General features: G+C 38.7%; 1 protein-coding gene across 3 annotated transcripts in view; it reads left to right on the top strand.

Annotated features, from left to right (window-relative positions):
• Positions 1 to 18,438, top strand: part of DLGAP1 (DLG associated protein 1) — a 434,783-nt gene that overhangs the window by 107,957 nt on the left and 308,388 nt on the right. The window contains exon 1 of one of the 3 annotated variants that reach the window (XM_074821455.1): positions 13,645 to 13,731. The exons of the other annotated variants lie outside the window; for them this stretch is intronic. The gene's annotated coding sequence lies outside the window, so the exon portion shown is untranslated. Of the gene's footprint in view, positions 1 to 13,644; positions 13,732 to 18,438 lie in introns of those variants that run through there. 3 annotated transcript variants of the gene reach the window in all.

Here is an 18,438-nt window from a genome sequence, read left to right as displayed (position 1 = left end):
TAAATCTCAGATTATTTCTACACATTTTCCTAGCTTTAAGCGTGTTTTAATGTAATATTCACTAGAAATTAGCAATGCTAAACAAATTAATCTCACAGAAGAAAAAGCGCCCAAAGTAAAGTGTAGAAAGAGAAAGTATAAAATGACCAGATTGATCATGACAGCATAAATCAGTCCTACAGATTATTATGGGAAGTTCTTACTTATCACGTCTAACAAAATTACAGTCTTTTTCTGAGTTTATGCAGATGCATATCGTACACTCAGCCTGTTCTTAACAGTAAACAGTGATAGGCTTGAGTGACAACTGCTTTCCTTTTGTACTTGCAGGAATAACAGGGTGCAAAAGAACCATATGAAATGGGAAATTTGGGTAATTTGTCACTAAAGAGAAGATGACTGATGCATTCAAGTAATTGTCTACATTGGCCAGAAATAATTTCATATTTCTTGTATAACTGAGCCTGTAGATGAGCAGTCAAAAGGCCCAAATCATGGGTTTTTTTAGTTGTACAGTTCTGCTAAACTGCCTGTAAAGCTGGCAGTTTCTAAATAAGATTTGTCTAAGTTAAACATATGGTAAAATCTTCCCATGTAAACTATAGGGGAATTTGGAGAAATAGAAAGACTTTAGGACCAAAAAAATCTGTCTTTCTTTTTCCCAAAATCTGTATCAAAGGTACACAACACCTGCCTTAATGTTTGTGCAAAACTGTTTCTCTGCTATTGAAATCTCCATGCTGATTCATGGACATCTTTCTGACAGGTGGAGAATGTGAGGCTTTATGGAAATTAGAAGAGTGTATAATATATACAGAGAATCTTCCAGATCAGCCTTTTTTTAACCATTAAAGTTTTGAGTGGACAGCGTGATGACAAATAGGAGCTAATTTAGTGAATTTGTGACTGAGCTGCCAAACCTCAGCCAAATCCCATGCGGCACCTTAGAGGAGCACAAGGGCTTCTCTGCACTCTGCCTGTGGGTATGTGGTCATTTGGCACAATATACAAGTTCCCAGAAGTGATTCTCCAGCCCCAGGAACACAAGAGGGAGGAGAACAGGGGCCATTTCTTTGTCCCTGTTTCATGTTGGGTTTTTTTCCCCCTGGCCAGAGTAATTCCTAATTATTGGATAATTGAATTCAAGGGGGGTTTGCTGCTAGCATGGCATAGAGCAGCCTCAGTGGTCCCAAGAAGGCACTGTCTGTAGGCTGTTATGTAAGAGGGAGAGTTCTGCAATACTTTCTCCATTAATAAACCAGAACAACCTAGGCCACTGAGCAAATGTCTTCTGAGTATTAACAGTTCCTATTTATCTGCTAATGAATAAATCAAGTTATGCAGAAACATGAATATCAGAGAACCCCACCACATGCCCCTGTGGTACGTGCATCTTCTCTTACAATGTGTCATTTGAGTAATTTATACTATTGCTTTTAATCAGGTTTTATGGGAAGATGAAATAAAAATTTAGGATGCCTTTTGTTAGTGTAGTTTATATACATAAAAGAATAAAATTTGAGCAGGTTTTTGCAAAGAAAAGGAAATAAGTTTGACAGCCATTTCTCTTATTTTATGAATTTTCTGGCCTTAGCAAAAGAGAGCTGATTTCATGGTGCGTGATTTCTAAGTGCTGAGTGTGAAGTCAACACGAGCTTCATCAGTAGCTGATATTCTTGCTAGGTGCCATTCATACTTGATTGCAAGTATCACAAGTAAAAATCTGATAATTTATCATTCCAAGCATAGTCCATGGATTATTTTTTCATTGATAGAAATAGTTCTGAGACAAAATTCTACTATAAGGGAATCAGCTTTGTTATGGCACAAAAATCTTGATTTAACAGGAGGATAAAGCTGCACCGCAGCTTGGGAGAATGTGTTTGTTTAACCTTTTCCACCTTTATTACCTTGGTGAGTGATATCAAGCATAGCTGAGAGCTCAAATAAAATAAAAGCACTCTAGACTTATTCTTGCGGGTGCCTTTTCCATTTTCTGTCAAGTCTCTTACTCAGCTGTTTCCAAATGGCACCAGGAGCACTGCAGATTCCGCAGAGCACCTCCTGTGAGGAACAAAGGGATTGCTCTTCTGCATCAGCTGAGCATGCCACTGAACACTAATGCTTCCAACTTTAAGAAAGCTGTCTTTTATGATTGACTATACAGAGTTATATAATCTGCATTAGATAGGTTTTAGTCTTCTCACTGGTGCTATATTCAGTGTGCATTATTCTCACCCCAGAAGAGCACTCTTGCCTTCATTTTCTTTGCCAGTCTTTCCAGCTTGATGGTTGTGATTTTGATTACAGTTTATACCTCATTTAACCTGACTGTCCTGAATATCTTCCAGCAAGCAGTGGCTTATTTTTTACGATATTTTCTTCCTTAATCACCATGTCACTCTTTGCTAGACAGAATTGTCTTTTGGATTTACATTTTCAGTCTTTGACTTTCATCTGTAAGGTCTGAAGGTCTGTGAGGAGGAAATGTAACTCCCCTCCTTTCTATCATGAGTCTGTGATACTCTGTATCAGTACACCAGTGGATCTTTCATTTTAAGTATAAAACTTTACTTTGCCTGTTTTCTGTCTATAAACTTTTAACTAAAGGAGTTAAGGGGGTAGGCGTAGGGAGGAGGAGTGACAGTGGGTGTTGGGAGAGGGAAGGAAAAGGAGTTGAAGGAAGTAAATCATGAATAAAATGTGGCTGAGTGTGTTTTAGCAGAATGCAGATATTTCTAGAAAGACATCATCACTGCCAACATTTGTTGGTAATCCGAAGGTAAGAACAGCTACATGGTGGCCTCAGCTGGGAAGGATCAGTGCATGAACTTTATCTTCAGAGCCAGGTGATGTTCTTCAAGCAGTGGCTAGCATCTGAGCCAAGGAGGGATTTTTGTAGCTCATGTCAAAGGAAATCTGTTTTATGTCTCTGTTTTATGAGAAGCACTAGCTTGTAATAGTATTTATCGTCATTTTGGCAACTGCTTGGTGGTAATTCTATCAGCTTGCTTGTTTTGGGAAGCCCAACTCGGTAAGGTAATAAATAAAATGGACAGTGTTTTGACATAGGCTAGCAGGATAATGGGAAGGTGTCTCTTTGAATTCCTTTCATATTGACAGTGCCTCATTTCCAATCTTGTGCAAATAATGAGAAAAAAATTAGTAATGGCAGTAATTTTTCATAAAGAAATGGAGCTTGTAAATGTATTAGAGAACCATAGGCACGTGTATTCCTGCCAGGACAGGGTCTCTACTTTGTTACCCAGTCACACCTAGTTCTTAATTTTTCTTTTTCAAGGATACTTGTTTTACTTTTATAGGGTTTTGAAAATACAGGGGGAATTACTTTGCAATGACTAGTTGATTACAGTGAAGACGGAATAATAATTCTTAATTGCTAAACAGAAAACTTCAGTTTGGATGAAGAGCATGAACTTGAAGTAATCTGCTTGTATTTAAAGCAATAGTGATAACAGTAGAAATTATCAGATACAAAAGTGTAAAAATGAAATATTTTCTAATATTCTTTTTAATTCTCTAAGGCAGCAAATAATTAATTTCTAGCACCTTCTAAGGGAGATAATTTACCCTTTTAAAAATGTCACAGACTGTCTTCTTATTTGAAGTAGGTTTTAAACTCTTCTGATTTAAAGGTAGTTCCACTGTTGTAGGTTAGCAGTGTGCTACATTCCCTTAAACTGCATAAGCCGTCTTAACACTGTCAGAGATTGTATATTTGTGTTGTACATTGAAGCAGGAACTGTTCTGCCTGATTGGGAATGCAAGTGAGTTCATCTCTCTTCATTTTGTTTCAAAGGATTCCATAAAACAACACCAAAACAAAGGAACTTTGTATTGACTGATACACAGGTTGGTAGCAGGACTGTCCATCAGCAGAGCTTAACTCTCATGTCCTAAATACTGAATGATATGAAGAAATCAATTAGGTAGCTCATAGGCCTCCTCCTGTTCATTTGTTTGTCTGTAACTAGAATTTACTCCTTACAGACATACCCCAGCAAGAGCTTAGGCTGTCAAGTTTTCACAGACAAAAAGGAAGCTTTTTTAGGGTCGACATAGTGCTTAGAGATACAGTGTAGTTGGGAACTGTCAGTGCTAGATTAACAGTTGGACTAGATGATCTTCAAGGTCCTTTCCAACCTAGATGATTCTGTGATTCTGTGAAGCTACATAAAATGCAAAGAATACTGACATGCCCAACTGCAGTAAACACTTGATCTGTGTTACTATTCCACATGTAAATAAAATAGGTGAACAGTACTGGGGTAAAATTCACCCTGACTCCCAGTGCACTAATGGAAAACATACCTAATATTTTCTCTAAATGAAATATAATCCATAGAGTGTTTCATTGGAATATGGTTTAGTATGATTTAGTATTTTTTGAATCCATATTTCTTAAATGTCTGTGTAATTTAACATATTTTTTCATTTAAGAAGAGATAAGAAACCCCCACCATTTGCAATTGGAAGAATAGGTACAGGAAAGCTAATAAAAGCAAAACCAAGCAAATAATGTGGACATAAACTGGAGTAGCCAGGTTTACAACCTGTCTCCTCACTGTCCACCCATTAAGTCCTTGTACACAAGCATTCAGCATGCAGTGCTCACTTACTCATCCACAGCAGAGAGGTGATCTGGAAGGGATGTGAGTGACTTCACACTTGCCCATGTACTCACCAGTGCAGCAGAGCTAGCGAGGCTGGAGACTGTTTTGCTGCAGCTGTCAGCAGCAAATTTCTATCCTGCTTGTGCACAAAGGAGTTGTGGCTTGTTTGCCAATTTTTGAAGCAGTGCGGTTTTCCCTTGCTAATACAGGCTGTGTCCCTGGAATACAGTCTGGTGTGGAGCAGTCAGCAGGGGAATATGAGCAGTAAGTGTTGGGATATGTACATCGGAACTGACAAGAAGAGTTTTAGTGGGACCAGGGTGATGGACACTTGAGAAACGTGTGAGTTGTATTGATAACATGACTTATCCATGTTTCATCCATTAGCACGTACTTATTTAGATGATCCATTTTTAAAGTAAAAGCCTCACATCTTATGTAAATGTGCTATTAGATTTCAAGAACCTGTTGGAAAGGTTCCCAATTCTGCCTTTCTGTATCTAGCCAAATCTGCTTTGACAAATCCAAACAACCTGGTATGTTTTTAGCATGCCCTGCCAGAAAAGCAAACAAACCCAGGATGGAAGAAAATAAGGTGATTTCATCCTGCTAATAGGATATGACAGCACACTAAGGCATGGACTTAACATGGCCTAATGAAACAGATAGGCTCACTCATGGTACCCCTTTTGTTAGCAGGCTTTCAAAGGGTGTGAGACTGGACTGGGTGATTGGTATGATCTTCTGTCTCTGTATGTTGTTACATTTCATGTAGATACCCTTCTCTTCAGCCACATGACTTTATTCAGACAAAATCATTTCCTTCCCTCAGACACTAAACTTGGGGTTCAGAGAAGAGGAGGATTAGTATCTTCAGTGTGCAAAGCCACTGTGATGATAGGGAATTAATTAATTAAGACAAGCCTAGATGGTCCTAGCAAGCAATTGAGGTCCTGTGCTGCCGAAGATGGCTGAGGAAGTACTAAAAACCTGAGAAAGTAGGAATGAGTCTCTGCTGGTTTATACTCACTGAGAAGCTGACCAGAGATTAAATGATGAGATAAAACCACAGAAGTTGGCATGACAGGGTTGCACAAATGTGAGCTGAGACTGGGCTGGCAGACTGGTTCCTAGGTGAGGTTTCTCCCCTTTGGTAATTGCATATTCATTTCTTATTACAACATGTGATACCTTGAAGGAAGAACCTGGATAACTACACCTGTGTGTTTTATATGCTGAGACATTTGATAACGTTCTGAAAGGGATTCAGGCATGAAGCAGTTTGATTTTGGTTGGGTTTTTTTAAGTCTTAAAAAATCAAGTATTTCAAAAGATGTGGCTAGGTACAAGAAACAAGTGAATGAAAATAATGTAGAGAATAAAAGAGTTCTTGTTTTAACCAATGATTATGTTTTAAACCATCTTCTTTTGTTACAGTCTTTGAATATAAAGTAAGCATATACAGATACAAGTGACTGTACAATGACAAAGACAGTATGTTGTGACTGAGTGTGGAAGTATCTTTGTGTTGTACATCTTTTTATTATGTTTATAAATATGCATGCACTTATTCTGATGCATAGAATTAGAGACTCAACTTTTAAATTAACTGTTCTTAATGTCTCCTATTTAGCAGGCTGGTTAAGTAGTAAAGACAAAGTTTTAGCTCAATAGCAAATGATGAGGAGTTGAGTAAGAGCACACATAAGGTAGGCTAAAATTTGTATCTAGCAGTATGAAATACGTACAGATTAGCTGAATGTTAGTGCTCAAATGGTAACTTAATTAAGTTGTGGTTACAGAGATACCCTGACTATAAATACCCTGGCTATAAATGCAGTCTATATTTAAAAGATGTTGTTGGAGGACACTTGTAATTATTAAAAATATGCTGTACAAGGGCTAACATTTATCTTACTGATGGTTCTCATTCTTAAATTTATTTTGAAATGAGCAAAGTTGTTCTGTACAGATTCAGATTTTTAAGTCAGTAGAATAATAAATGTTATAGGATCCCTTCCTTTCTTACTTCTTCAGGAAACTAAAACAAATAACATACCTGCTTCCCCTTGAACTCTATGATTAGTTTCACCCCAGAATGAAACTTGTGCTCCATAGCATAAGGATCTTCTGTAGAAGTACTGAGTAAACCCTTAATTGTCAGACAGTGGGAGAGTCAGTAACATTCCTGGTGGCCGTAAGACGGAGTCTTTTGAAATGGGTTACATAACTTGCTGTGAGTGCAGAAATGGCTTGGCATACATGTTTAATGGTTTCACCTGTGGTGATGCTTGAGGGCAACCTCCAAGCCTTAATGCTGAACTCTAATTGGTGTAGACAAGATCACAGCACTGGATTTCATGGGAATGCAAGATAACTTGCAGACAAATTAGCACTGAAGTAACATGACAGGTCTTGACAGTATGTTCAAATCATTTACAGAAAAAAATACATCCATTGACTCCAATGTTTTTTAATATTTTGGCTACCAAAACTTTTTGCGCCCAATAGGTAGCTAGACTTCTGGATAAGTATAGAAGTGACACTGTAGCTGGAGGGTTTATGGTAATTCCATAAGCAGCAAAGTGTCTCTGCAAAGGAGAGATAAACAGCTAGTAATCCTCATAATTCCCTACTGATAGCCTATCCATCTCTGCTATAAATTAGAAAACCCAGAGATTAGGAAGGCTAGGCAGGGTGTAGCTCACAGCATTAATCACAGTGTTAGGACAGCAGTGTGCTCGAATTCTGTGTCTAAAGGGCTGGATTTCTCTCTAGGTTAAAGTGACATAAGGTAGTTTGGAATACATATTGATCAAACTCCCAACCCAAAGCAGAGATGGTTTTACAGAAGACACTCTTATACACTTCTTAAAACCAAGCTATCAACTGCAGATGGGAATAATGCGTTAATTTTCACTATGAGGGTTGTAGTCGTGATTTTGTAAGCTCTTCAAGTTTCCAAATTAAGATTTTTTTAATATGTGTTTAGCGTTATTTAGATGGAATTAGGGTCAGTTTGTCCTTAAACCTCTGGGTACTGGGAGGCGATTGTGCAAATACTTCTGATCTTTTGAAATCTGCATGTAGCCATACAAGCTGCACTGGTAATGTGGTCATTGTCTGTGTGCAAGTTCCTATTTAAATGTAAAATGTGAATGGGCACTTTTAAAAATTAGAAGTTAGTTATTAGTTCTCAGAAGCATATGGCTGAACTAAATATATTTCATCAGTAATTTTCTTGATAAAAACATTTCATTGTGGTGGTAGTCAGAGGGAGAATGAAGAACTGTGGTTTGGCCTCCATAATAGTATGCCATATATTCCAAATCCTATACAATTTTTGGTTTAAAACACTTAATTACAGAAGTGGATATTTTAGTCCTCTGCTTTTTATCAGATACATTTTATGTGTTCAGATCTCTGCTGCCTCATTTCAAAGTCCTTTTCAATATATTCACAGTAATTGTACTCGGGGAACGTAGTTGATGTGTGTATTGTCACTTCAGTCTTTCGGGGGGGTCTAGTTCAATAAACTATTGCTTGAGGAACCATTTTGAGAAAGCGTAAGTTTTTTCCAAAATTGATGGTGCATCAACAAACTTTTTATTCTTACATGCACAGTAGCAGTGTACTAGGCTTTTGGGACAGTGAAACTGTTTCCATTATCTTGTATGTTCTTGCTTTGGAATGATGATAGGGTTTCTGGTTTTGCAGTCGTGAGAAAGGCTAAATGGGAATTTCTAGAGAAAGGAGCTTACTAACTACATGAAAAATGTCCACTCAGCAAAGTGAGAGAAACACTAACGCATGTTCATAGGGGAAAAAAAAAAGAACAATATATCTGAAAGGGCGAGAATTATATGGAAAAAGGAAGATTTTGTCTGAGGTATTGTGAAAGGATATGAATTGACATCTGGCTGTTAAAAACTAATAGGAGACAGGAACAGGCACTGGCCATAGAAGCACCATTTTATGATCAGCACAGAGTAATGTAGAGTCAGCAGATACTGTAACAAAGTTGAAGATTCATGTAACTGCAAACAAATGTCGGCAAGGTAACAGCATAAGACAGAAGACAGTCCCAGAGGGATGTTCATGAAAAAGCACTTAGAGCAAATACGCCCTATAGGGTAAGCATAAAATTCACAACTGGGAACTCCAGAAGATGAAGCAAAACACCAAGCTGCGAAGTGCGTGAACTTCCAGCAAAAGCTAAGACATGTATGCAAGACATCACTGGAAAGATGTTTTGCAACACAGACAGATCCAAAAGGGAACATCAGGATGACAGCAAAGAAATACATCTTCAACAGCATACAGAATGTCTTTGTATGCAGGTAACTTTTGAAACATTTTCACAAAACTTTAAATGTCAGAATGCTAGTAATCTACTAACATCATAGTAATCTGTTAGTAGTCTGATCTGTGCTTCCACCAGGCAGATATTTGAGAAGAACAATGGAGATTTTCAGGCAACTTTTTTTATTGTATTAATGGAGTCTTCTACAGGGTATCAGTCACCATGGTTTGTGTCTGGACTACAACCAGTTTGTAGTGGGAAGGTGAATAAGGACTTTTGTAGTAGTTGTTGAACCTGAACAAAGAGGGCCACCCTAACTGAACGTGAAAGAAACTAAACCAAAGGTTGGTGTTGATACTTTGAGTTGTTAGAAAAACTGACAGACACCATTAGGTAACAATAAAAATTCTATAAATACTTTTAGAAAGTGATGTGCTTTAATCTTGATTATTTTCTAGCACACCCAGGAGAAGATTGTATGCCTGATGGTGTGGTATCAGGAAGTAAAATTCTCACCTCTTTTAATTCCTCAGGGAAACTCAACAGGTGTGGGAATACACTTTGGAAAGTGGTTCAGATCCCTCTTTCCCTTCCAAAGTACTTTCAGGGGAAAAAAAAATATAGTATTACATATGGCTGTATCAATGCAGATAAGTGAACATGGTATTTAGGCCTATGGATCTGAGGCATAAGAATTATATTCCAGTTGTATTTGTATGTCTGTAACAGTACTGGGGTGCATGTGTAAATGATTGTTAGCTCCATTATATTCTAAATTATTCAGCATTTCATAGTCAAAGCAATGCTGCCATTGGTTTCATGGTGTCCTCAGTCCTAAGCATTTTGACAAATTATATCAGAAGACTTGTTCAGGACATTCTTGAGATGAGAAACACTAATGTAATGACCACCTTGATTGATTTTATTTGGTCTAATTTGATATCACATAGGAATTCTGTAGTTACAAAGAATGCAGGATTTTGGAGGGAGTCTTTGGCAGTTTTAACCATTGAACACTCCTTTCTGTAATCTCTTGTCCTGTTCACTGCATTCTTCCACACTCAGCATAAAATAAAGAAAGAATACTGTAGACATCATGCTTTTTGCCTGTGCAGTTATGTTTCATTGGTTAGGCAGCTTCAGACTGTCCTGGACAAGACAGGGTCACTGGGAACACCTGTGTCATCATGTAGTTGTAAGGAGTATTATAATGATCAACAGAGGGCACAGTAAGCTTACAGAAGCAACAGTATGGTGTCTCGTACCTTTTCAGACCTTGTTTTACTAAACTCTCTGAAGTTATTTTGGGGAGTGTCATGGTTTAACCCCAGCTGGCAGCTAAGCTCCACCCAGCCACTTGCTCACTCCCCCCTGGTGAGATGGGGGAAGAGAATCAGAAGAGTAAAAGTGAGAAAACTTGTGGGCTGAGATAAAGACAGTTTAATAGGTAAAGCAAAAGCTGTGCATGCAAGCAAGGCAAAATAAGGAATTCATTCACCACTTCCCATGGGCAGGCAGGTGTTCAGCCATCTCCAGGGAAGCAGGGCTCTGTCATGTGTAACAGTTACTTGGGAAGACAAACGCCATCACTCTGAATGTCCCTCCCTTCCTTCTTCTTCCCCCACCTTTGAATGTTGAGCAGCACATCATATGGTCTGGGATATCCCTTTGGTCAGTTGGGGTCAGCTGTCCCAGCTGTCCCCTCCCAACTTCTTGTGCACCCCCAGCCTACTCGCTGGTGGCGTGGGATGAGAAGCAGAAAAGGCCTTGACTCTGTGTAAGGACTGCTCAGCAGTAATGAAAACATCTCTGTATTATCCACACTCTTTTCAGCACAAATCCCCATACTAGCTACTATGAAGAAAATTAACTCTATCGCAGCCAAAACCAGCACAGAGGGTTCTAATAATTTATTAGTCTCAGTAAACTCCATGTTTGGTTTTGATTTATTTCTGATCCCTAAATTTGGGTACTTTATTGCAGTGTAGCAGTGAGGGATATATACATTGCTTTTTGTTCACAACAATATTGCCAGCTCACTTGCATGTTGTAGGTGACTGCTTGAGGAACTAGTTGGCAATTGTTCAAAAATCTTTGGCTATTCTCTACCAAAAAAATACCTTAGTATATGAAGCTAAATCAGTTCTCTCTTTTGAATAGCTCTAAGAAAGTAGGAGAAAAAGGAGAGACTAACTGATGAAACATTCTTGAGTAGAGTTACAAACACTGGCTGAGCAGATGCTTACACTGTCATGACTGGAGACAGAACTGGTGAGACATGGCTTCTTTAGTACAATTTGGTGCCTGAACTAACAAATCCTACAGGACAGCCATCCTGCTACCAGAGACTTCAACCATGGCATGTACAGTGCAGTGCAATGTGGATTTGTAGCTAAGGTAACTGCCCCATTGTCTGTTACAGACACCTTCAGTTCTAGTTATAAATACCAACTTAATTTACTGATAGCAGAGGTTAAGATGAAAGGGATCATTTTTGGTGAGCTTAGGACATGTTGAGTATATCCAAATGTGGATACCAGTCTTTTAAACATATGAATGAAAATTCTTGTGTTAGTTCAAATGAAGATGCAAACTCTTCATAAACTTTAAATACAATAAAGACTGTGTGACCTTTTATTTAACTGACCTGAACTGAAAGCACAGCTGGAGAACACGGAGTTGACATTTACATTTACACTAAGCTGGAATACTATACCAGGTCCTTAGCTAGTCAGTTGTGCTGAATTCTTCACTGTAATATGGCTGCGGACTTCACTGTAACATAACTGCCATCAAGGGAGAGGAGGAAGTGTCACTAGGTAAGTGGTTAGTATTCGTATGCTAGGAATAAATATATTGAGTATGCAAAAGGTTTTAGAACATGTCAAAATCTGCAAACATTCATTTATGTAGCAATATATGTCAGACTGTAGTTGCTAAAATGATGCATACACATTGGGAAGGGTTATGTTACTTCTAAGAGGATATGATAGTGCCTGGCAGGGCCTGCAAAATGCCTGTGAAAAGGAATTATGTGTATTCCTAAGGGTGATTGCATTAAATCTAGTGCTCAAAGTCATTAAAATAGTGAAAATTCCTTCCTAATCAATATGCTTACTCAGTGCTTACTAACAGCTCTGCACATATAATGGCATTTAATTTTCCAGAACTCTGTCAAACAGTATAGTCACATCCTGCTATTCATTTACATTAGATGATAATGGTAGTTTAAAAGATGTTTCCAGTAACACTGTAGATATTTTTCAGCTTAACAGCTGGCAGTCTAAAACATCTCTGCATTGAGCCGCTTGCTTTGTTGTTATGTTCTATCAGAAAGTCCTCACATCTGGACTGTGAAGAGACCCTGCTGTGACTGGATAATTTTTTTGCGTCATTTTTTGGACTCCTTGAAAGAGGTTGTCTTTTCTAAGTCGCTGAGTCAGATGCTTTATTATCACAATCCCTTTCAGAAAAGTGAGGGGTCATTCCTGTCCTTCATGAAGTTTTTCAGCTTTTCTGTTGCTCTCTCAGTGTGTTGTCAGCACGTTTGTCTTTTCCACCTTCTTCTTAAGCACTTCTCATTCATGTAGTTCCCTTGAGCTTCGTGCTGTTGAAAAGCTGTTGTATGTTGGTTTCATTTCGCCTACTACCCTGAAAATAAAAAGTATTTTTGTCAGGTAGTAGCCCATAACAGTTCTTGAAGGACAGTGTGTCTTTGCCTTGGACAAGGGAAGCCAACACCCCCAATTTGCATCTTGAACAACATAGAACTCCACCCAATTTATCCCTTTATAACCAACATATGGAAGAGCAGGAAAACTGAGGTGTACACACATTTCCCTGTTGTTGAGAGGGGGAAAGCAATGGCTTTCACTGAAATGCTTAGTCTCTTCTCCTTTCAGTTCCTGTCAGCTGTTTGTCATATTGAATTTTACAAAATAAAATGGAATTTTTTCAGGTAGTGGGAATCCCTTATAACTGAAAGTATTTTAATGCAGAAATAATAAGGGAAACAAACATTTGAATAACACTTGGTGATGTTTTGTGTTAATTTGGGGAATGTCTGATATTGTACACATTAAAAAACCTTGAGACTGATTTCAGCTGGGACTTCATGCGTGACATTATGAGACTGAGGTGGGCGAAATCTTTGTCTTTGCTTCCTGGAAAAGCATCATGTTTTCAGACCTTCATTTAAGGGTGAGAAATTGACAGTATTACATTGTATACTATTTTGTAGATGCCAAATTCCTTACAAATGTGCCATCTACAAGTAGTAAGCTTCAAGATGCTTGGAAAAAAACACAATGTAATAAAAGGTGGTCTGAAATGAAGATGATGTATCAAACAGAAAGAGTGCTTTAGGTTATAAATATTCTAATTTATCTGTGTGCATTCTAAATTGTCTTTATAGTCCAGATCGAAAAGGCTAAGTTTTCATAGTCTAAGACAAGGCAAATGTCAGCCAGTGCCAAATACTCAGGGCATAATTCAGCTCAGGATTGCAGATAGGTCAGAAAACTGCACATATGAATCTAGAAGCAGAATTTGCCTTTAGTTTCAAGGCTTGCTTTAGTCAGTGTCATAGGAGATAGCATTGCACCTCAGGCAAGAAAATGTGACTGTTTAATGTTGGAGACAGATCTCATGCTTAAGCCCAGAATCTGAAGTATAACTGTTGTTTGTTTTTATTTTAGCAGGGAAAAAGAGCAATAATCCCAACTGGCAGTCCAAAAATAACCAGATTGGAGGGTGGAAGGAAAAAGAAGGAAAAGGGAAGAGAAAAATGGAGAGGTAAATTGCTATTCTGTAGACACAGTTCCCTTGCAAGGAGGAGCAGGGAATCAGCATTTTGTCAAGAGTACATGGAAATACAGTGTTTCAGTGGTGTATGGTGACTCTGCAAATGAGGAACAGAGACACCACTGCTATGCAACATCATTTGAAATGATTAATGAGATTAACTTGGGAGAGAAAGGGGAACACACCATCTCTAGTTCTCTTCTGGAGATGTTAAAATCTTGTGGTCAGTTATCTCATAAATTTCCTGAAATAACTCCTGAATAGTGGACTATTACTCTTTCTAGTAATTCACTATAATGTTATCTCTCCCCATTTCTTTTGTAATTTCTGGTCTCACATAAATAGTTCTAGTCTAGGTGGTTCAAGCATCAGGAAAGACTGATTCTTTGCAATGAAAAATGGTAGTGCAGCAGCAGATTCTTATTTGATGATTCTTCTTTCCTTGATCATCATATTATTGGATGTTGTGGATGCTGTGGGATAATGGCATGTTTAGGCCCTGATATGCTTATATTTTGCATTTCCTTCACATTTGTGCAAATGATGAACCTCAGCCACAATGGAAAGAATGTTATGAGTCCTGAGATGGATTCTCCCATTCTCCCATTTTTTTCTGATTCAGAAGTGAGCTGTGATACGATATTATTTTGGCACTGGAAATGTGAAGGGAGAAAAGTAGAAAATGTGAGACTCTAAAAGTGCTCGGAATCCACTCTTAATGTCTATTGCTTTTTTCCTCATGAAAATAAATTTAAATGTTTTCCTCCTGAACATTTTAAAAAGTCAATATATTCCTGCTGCTGCTGCTAGGTATTACACAGGCTGCCTTTTTTAAAGTTTGAACCATAAATACAACACAGTGGGATATTTTAGTAGTGATGCATAATATTTCTTTATATTATTTTACTTTAATTTTATAGCTTTGTTTTATAATATATGTTTGCAACTTGGATGCTTTCTTCTAAATTATGTATTAGTGATTGCAGTAAAAGTTCCTAGTTTCTTCTGGCCATTTTTCTCTCCTGTGCTGTAAAAGAATAGATGGCAACATGTAATGATATTCCTTCTATCATATTTATATAAGAGCTATAAATATAAAATATATATAAAGATATATATTTATATCAGCTGAGTGGCCTGGAGAAGGCTGAAATAACCCAAACTCCACTCAAAGACTGTAAATGCTGCCTCTTGTTTTATTGCAGAAGTAAATGCAGAGTCCTGTGTCTGGGCTGGGATAACCCTGTGCAACAGCACAGAGTGGGAGGCCAACTGACTAAAAAGCAGCTTTATAACTGTTGGAGGTATTCATGGACAACAAGTTGCACATGAGTCTGCAATGTGCCCTTGCAGCAAAGACAGGAAGTCATGTCCCAGGCAGTGTTAGCAAGCATAACCAGCAGGTCTTTCCCCTCTGTTTGGCGCTTGTGAGACCACATTAGAACTACGACCAGTTTGGGGTTCCCCAGTAAAAGAAATACATTGACGTGCTGGGTTGAGTCCAGCAGAGAGCTACCAAGATGGTCATGGTGCTGGAGTACAGCAGAGGTTGTGCAAGGTGATGCTGAGAGAACTGGGTTTGCTCAGCATTCAAAAGAGATGGCTGATGGAAGGTCTTATTGCTCTCTTCAGGTACCTGGGGCATACAGAGGAAACAGGGCCAGACCCTCCTCAGAGGTGTGTAGTGAAAGGACCAGAAGCCACAGACAAAATGAAACAGGAAATTCTGACTAAGTAGTAGGGACGGAGGGAAATTACCAGGGGTAGAATCACTAGAGCAAATGTCTTGAGAAGCTATGGAATCTCCATCCTTGGAGGTTTGCAGAACTTGACTGGACTTGGTTTGAGATGGGTGCTCAGACCAGATGAGCTCTGGAGATTGCCGCCAACTCACACGTTTTTGTGCATACTAGTGAAAGGACAAGAGGGAGATAAATTGGATTTCCTGTGGGGCTATGTAGAATAGGAGGTATCTCCTTAGTTAGAATTGTATGACTGTTTGTGGGTTGGGTTTTGCTGGGGTTTTTTTGCTGAAATGCTCTGGCTCTTACCTTAACTTACTTGGAGATGTTTCTATAGTTTCTCATTTTAAGATAAGTTTTGATTATTTGTATGTTTGTCAGATTTGCAATCATAACAGTAAATCTTTCTCATAATATCTCTAGCAACTGATAAGGACCTTAATGATCCAATGCCCTATTTCTTTGTAAGCTCTGATCAATGAAGTAGATAACAAAATCAATTTCTGAATTATTCTGGCTTGGGTTTAACTTGGATAGTGTCTGTAAATAGTAGAGATGATTTACACTTATCTGTGTCTCGGTTTCTGCTTCAGGCTCTCAGCAAGCTCCAGCAGATATGAAATGGATATGAAAAGCTGTAGCAATATTTAGAAGGCTCTTTTCAGAACTATGATTCTAGAAAAGTTTTTTGCGTGTAGTAATTTTAAGTTCTGGAGGACAAGATAAAAGGCTACCAGTCTTCCAAACAGGTGAGACCCAGTGTAATCAAGTGTCTGATGGCATTACTTTGAAAGAAGAATGCAAAAAGTACGTTTTGTGTAGCTTTATTTCAAATCACTCACTTGCTTTGAACCCATTTGCAAGATGTTAATTTACCTTCTGGAGGCTGCTTTCTTGGACCTTCTTGAGAGCTGAAGTTGCTCAGTGGTTCACCAGTTTTGAGCCCATACAGATTGGGCAGCTGTCCAGCTAACAAAAGAATCTCCCAAGCAAGGATTGCAATGTACCGTTGTGACTTATCTGACTCGGATGGTTTCTCTATTGCCACATGTCAGTCATCTGCACATGCAGTTTTTGAACTGTGTTTGGGCGTCTCCTTTCAGGAAGACACTTGATGTCTCTCCTGAGCTCGGTTGAGGATACTTCCTCCTGTAGTGGTCTCCCGGTATCCCTCTTTTCATGGGAGCCCTGGAGCAAGGTGTGAGCTGCATGAACTATTCTGATGGAGGCAGCTTTTCCGGTGATCCATTGAGGCAGGAGCTGTATGGCCCTGCTATGCCCCATCGGATCAGACTTTGTCCGTATGTGCGCAGGTAGGATGCCAAGAAATACGTCGTCGCTGCTGAACCAGCTTATCCCACTTGCAGCCTGTTCCCTTTGCAAGCAGTCCCTGGCAGGCAGGGCACCAGGGACGGATGGCAGGGATTAGGCTAGCAGTGGCTGCCCTTCTCACGGTGGGAGCAAGTGCAGGAACCCGCATGCATGTGTTGTGCAGTGCCCACTGACTGGACTTGGCACCATGTCTATGTCCACGCTTGCTAAACCCCAGGTTTCTTGGAACCACGATTGCAGCAGTGTACGCGAGTGGACTGGTATGTGCAGAAGATGCAGTCACTTCACTGATATGGACTGGAGAGGCTTTTGGTGTAACTGGCATGAACTGTGTGATGCAGCCTGGTCAGGTGCTCAGGGCAGCAGTCAGGCACTGCACTCTATGCTGCTTCACTATTTTGTACTCTTTTCCATTCAATAACAACAGAAAGTGCTTGTGGTCCTGCTCCAGCTCCCACTAAAGTCTGGCAGGACTGGAGAAAGAGATGGCCCATTCACCATATTAGTATAATTTGGATTATCCTGAGAGAGGGAGAAAGAAAGAGAATTGGAAAAGTGAACTGAAAAGAGGGAATGTCATGCAAAAATACATTCTTTTTGTGTGATTTTGTAGTCAGTACTTCATTCTTTCTTGGATAAATTGGAATTACAATTTTTAAATAGTAATTTAAAATCAAGCTAATATTAAGGTCATATATAATCAGTCCTTAAAAGTATGTTAACTAGTATTACATTCAGAGAAATGCTAATGTATTGTCACTTCCTGAAATGTATATACCTCCTATGAACTACCCAGACTGCTGTAAAAGAATCATGTCATCAGTTTGGCCAGCTGACAAGGCATATGGCAAACTCTTTTATGACTCCTGTTATCTGTAATGATAGCTGTTTGTGTAGCTGTGCTATTCACTAAGCGAGGGTAGAACAGTAGTGCAGCAGTTGCTACTAAGCGGAGCAAACTGCAAGAGGACAAAAAAAAAAAAAAATGAAGACCAACGTTTTAGAAATGTGAGAAAAGGAAAAGCAGTGCAGTCACCCAGGGGAGTTTCTATAGCAGCAGTAATCTGAAACACCCAGGCACATTGCCAAGAGCTCCAGTAGGTTGTTAATCAAAACTTCCAAGTCTCCTGCCAATCCAAGGCGCTCTCAGCATCAGAAGGGAAAACTGTCACATAATGATGTGATACTTAACTTGCATAAAGAATTTTTAATTTTTTTTGGTGAGGAGTATTCTTGTCCTAAGCAGATTTTTTTCTTTTTCAGTCTATAAAATTACCCTTCCCATTGGACTTTTAACTGAAGTAATGTATTTTTATACATTAATACATTTAATTTTTACTAAACATACAGGACACTTTCTGATACCCTGGAGAGTATATTCTCTTTTATTGGCTTCAATTAGGTGTTCCAATAGTAATATGCAAATCTTATAATTCTTACTAGGAATGGGGTAAAATAACACTGAGAAGATTAAACAGGTGTCTGTGTAAAGCAGACACTTTAATTGTAATGTAAAATTTAAGTAAACTCTCTATAAGCATTCCAGTTATCTATATAGTTAACAATAATATATGGCTTTGCTCCAGGCATTGAATTAACTGAAAAATAACGTCAGCCACTTCCT

Source organism: Strix aluco, chromosome 1 (assembly GCF_031877795.1).
Source record: "Strix aluco isolate bStrAlu1 chromosome 1, bStrAlu1.hap1, whole genome shotgun sequence".
NCBI classification, from domain to species: domain Eukaryota; kingdom Metazoa; phylum Chordata; class Aves; order Strigiformes; family Strigidae; genus Strix; species Strix aluco.
This window is presented reverse-complemented; position numbering and strand designations above follow the sequence as displayed.